This window comes from Taudactylus pleione, unplaced genomic scaffold, assembly GCF_031769625.1.
Source record: "Taudactylus pleione unplaced genomic scaffold, aTauple2 ptg000026l, whole genome shotgun sequence".
In the NCBI taxonomy this organism is placed as follows: Eukaryota; Metazoa; Chordata; class Amphibia; order Anura; family Myobatrachidae; genus Taudactylus; species Taudactylus pleione.
The window spans coordinates 15,630,384-15,635,000 of NW_028284428.1; positions in this window are offsets into that span (position 1 = coordinate 15,630,384).

Consider the following 4,617-nt stretch of genomic DNA (forward strand, 5'->3'; position numbering starts at 1 on the left):
ATTTGCAAAACTAGGCGCAAACCTATTACCGATGGCCATGCCCAACACCTGAAGAAAAAATTCCCCCTCAAAAATAAAATAATTTTGCTCTAATATAAACAAAATAGCTGAAAGAAGAAAGTTTTTGAATTGCCCTGAAATCCCTACATCATTGTTTAGGTACCATTCTGTAGCTTTAGTTCCTCTATCATGAGGAATGTGTGTATATAGTGCTTGAATGTCTAGTGACAAAAAAACATAGTTTGATCTCCAACCTATATCTTTAATTTAATTTAATAACCATGTAGTATCTCAGATGTGGGATTTCAGGGAAAATACATGTTTCTATAAAAAGTGATCAATAAACTGGGATAAATTAGAAGTGAGGGAATTTATGCCAGAATATTAGGGCATCCCGGAGGTGACGTGAGGGACTTCTGGATTTTGGGTAGGTGATAATACAAGGGAATAACATTAAACTCAACAAATAAAAATGTGTATTCATCCTTGGATATGACCCCTCCTTCAAAGGCCTCATTTAATAATAATTTCAATTGTGATAAATACTCAGAGGAGGGATCCTTACTTAATTTACTTACTTATCTTACTTAATATTTGATAAAAATCTTCATTATAGAGCTGCAATAGAGACTATTGCAAATAGGCTTCTCTTGTTAATAATACCACTCCCCCACCCTTATCGGCACTTTTTATCACAATTGATTGATTGTTTTCCAATTGTCTTAAAGCTATTTGTTCATTATTTGTTAGATTAGACCAATTTGTTTTTTTGCACAGACTTTTTGGAAGTTATCCAAAGTTTTTTTTATACAAGTAGAGAATAGTATGTGACTTATGATTGACAGGGTAAAATTTTGATTTACTTTTAAAAAACATTCTTTTAGATTGATCCATAGGATTTCTAATATATAAAAAATATTCTAATGTCTTATCAACAGTCATATTATTCTCTACCCATAAGTCCTCCAATGCAGATAATGCATCTTAATCCATGTTGTCTTAATTGGGGATACACAATCATCTTTTAATTTTTTAGAGGCAAAGTATCTCTTTCTACAGAAATCTTAAATGAAATAATTAAATTCCACGAACAGATCAAAAAGGTTAGGGCCCTGCATTGGTGCAAAATTGAGGCCCTTCTGTAATAGTTTAATTTGATCATTAGTCAATACCTTGTCTGTCAAATTGCATATCCCATTCTGATTAGTGCAGTCTTGGTCTTCTTATGTAATTTCCACCCCCTTTTCTTCCTCTAGTTCTCTTAATCTTTTGGGGGTATCTCTGGATAGAGGGAGGAATCTGTTCTGTGATTTTAAATTCCCCAGTCTGCTCTCTACTAAAAAAAACCTTTTAGGGGCAGTGGTCTCATTTTGATGGTGAAACCTGCCAGGTCTATTACCCAAAGACAGAACTCCTTCAAATAAACCCCACCACTCTAGATTATTGGACAATGATGTAGGGATTTCAGGAGCATTCAAACACTTTCTTCTTTTAGCTATTTTGTTTATATTAGAGCACAATTGTTTTATTTTTGAGGGGGAATTTTTTCTTCAGGTGTTGGGCACAGCCATGGGCACTAGGTTTGTAAATCTATATATGGGTCACTTTGAACAAGGATATATATGGGAGGGACAATTTGGTGCAAACCTAGTGTACTATGGTTGGTATATTGATGATTTATTTATTATTTGGGCAGGTGAATAGCACACAGTACTTGATTGAGAAGGAATATATTTATATATAAGTTGAGTACTTTTTTTTAGACACATGCTATTTTATTAGAAATCTAGAGGAGGTGGATCAGAAGGGGGAATCCCAACAGGTGCAATTAATTAAAGCACTAATGAGAAGGAACTTGTTTGGATATAAAAAGGGTCCTTATAGAGAAGCACATCACTCTTTGAAAAAGCCCCTAAATAGCAGTGCAAAACTAGTCAGAGCTGGTACACTGGACCCAAATTTGTTATCCGCAGTCACCTACCATTACCCAAGGAGATCCGGAGAAACTTTACCACACAGCTTAATCGGATGCTCACTTAGCACTGAGGTCGAGTTGGGGATGCAGACGCAATCTACAGGTCTTTTCACATATGCAAGGTAGTCGCAGACCCCGATCCTCCCATTGGAGATTTTGCCTCCCTCATATGCGTTTATGTCTAACTTGAGTGGTTACCACTAACAAAATCCACTATTGTTGCCAGATACCTCCCACTGGAGAAGTGACAGTGTTCAATTTATTTCTCCTCTATTTCTCCTGAGTGCATGACTTCATGTGATTTGGTCTGGAAGCCTATCCATCCAATTATTATGTATGACACATAGAGACATACTACCAAATACATTACTATTTGAATGAGACTCTTGTCATACTGCAGATGTGGATTATAACTCTTGATTACTGGTTTATACCAGTTATTTTGTAGGATTCACCTTGTTTAGATATATTGAAGCTATTATCTGTGATTTTTTCATGGTATTTATAGTGTATAGGACACTTTGATGTTCTTTTTTAAAATATTTAATTGTATATGTATTTTATTTTTTTTTGACTGGTCAAATTGATATATTGTACTAATGTCTGTCTGATATTAAATTATTTTTTATAAATTATTTTTAGCCATATTTCTCATTCATTCCTATTAGTGCAGAGAATTAAATTAGATGCTTCCTTTTTGTCAGCTATCCTCCTACTTATTAGTATATCCTTTGCAACACCTACATTTATTTATTACTAGCTATTTATATAGTGCACACATATTCCACAGTGCTTTACTGAGAATATTTGGCTATTCACATCAGTTCCTATCTCAGTGAAGCTTACAAGATATATTCCCTACCACATACTCACACACTTACAACCTAAGGTTATTTTTTGTTTGGAGCCAATTAACCTACCAGTAACTTATTGGAGTGTGGGAGGGAACTGGAGTACCAAGAGCAAACCCAGGCAAGCACAGGGAGAATATACAAACACCATTACATCTGTAGTGGGAATCAAACCCATGACCTCAGTGATGTCAGGCAGTAATGCTAATTGTTACACCATCTGTGCTGCCCTATATGGAGGGCAAACAAACATGGCTACAGCAGGGTAATAGCTATCAACATGTCCTGTGATGGCAGTGGGGAAATAAGGAGGATGTGAATACCATAGTGAAAGCAGAGCTGTTCTGTACACCATGTGCTATATGACTGTGGTTACCATAACTTTTACATAATGCCGTAAAAATATGTTTAGTTATCAATCATTAAATCAGTCTGAAGATCAACCAAGAAGTAATGGAAATATCAAGAGTTTTATAGGCTTGGTGCTTTAATTATTTGGTCTTTTCCTTTGCAATAGTTTCATCTGTATAGAGTTTTAATTTATGCTTATTTTGTAATACGAACTGCTGAGTTTTTATAGATTTTATTATAGATTAATATAACATTGATATTTTATTAGGTTATTCATCCAGCAGAGTCCTTCCAAAAGCAAAGAAGGGGCTAATATCCAAAAGAACACTATAAAAAGCATAATTCATTCATCACACTTTATAAGGCCCAGCTGACTCATTAGTTATATCTAGTATTGAAAGGAAGGATTATTGCTGCTAATTTAGTCTGGTTATTTCATCTGTTTTGTTTCACTAATAAAGACATAACTTGAACATGTCTGCCTCCATAATTCAGACTAATTCCTTTAAAATATGTTATAGGCAGACAATTGAGGTTGACATCAGGGGGTTACAGGTGATACATCAGCAGGGCCAAAACTAGGATTTTTGTCACCCGGGGCAAAGCCATAATTTGGCACCCCCCAAAAAAATACAACATAGAGGATGAAAAGAGTATGTGGTTTTATGACACAATAATGTCCCTTATAACTCATTATGCCACAATTAATGACCCATATAATACATTATGCCACAGTAATGTCCCTTACAGCACATTATGCCATACAGTAATGTCCCTTAAAACACATTATGCCATAGTAATGTCCCTTACAACACATTATGAAACACAGTAATGCCCATTTTTCATTAATCCACAGTAATGTTCTTTATACATTATGCCACATCAATGCCCTTTATACATTATGCCACAGTAATGCCTCTTATACATTATGCCACAGAAATGGCCCATATACGTTATGCCACTGTAAGGCCCCTTACATTTTATGCCACAGTAAGGCCTCTTTTCCATGAAGCCACAGTAAGGCCCCATCTCCCTTCTCTTACCTGCCACGGCCGTGCAGTGGGTGAACTCGGAGTGGCATGGGACATAGCTTCCACACTCTGGGGAACTGTCAGTACTGTCGTCACTGTGATGTGGCGCCACTTGAAAACCAATTGGAGATCACAGACCGGCAGCCTCTGCTGATTGGCTGCCGGTCTGTGAGCACTGATTGGCTTGAGATGACACCACAATAGACTGATGGTGTCTCTGTGCCTTTCAACGCAAGGATGCAGCTTCAAATCTACAAGAGCAGCAAACTAGCCTCCTGGCAGCCTCTCCTTGGCACCCCCTCAAGTCCGGCACCTGGGTCATATGCCCCTTAGCCCCTCCCTAGTTGTAGTCCTGATATCAGAAAGTAGTAAGAATAAGTGTATTACAATTTGTGGTGGGTCTTGGCAT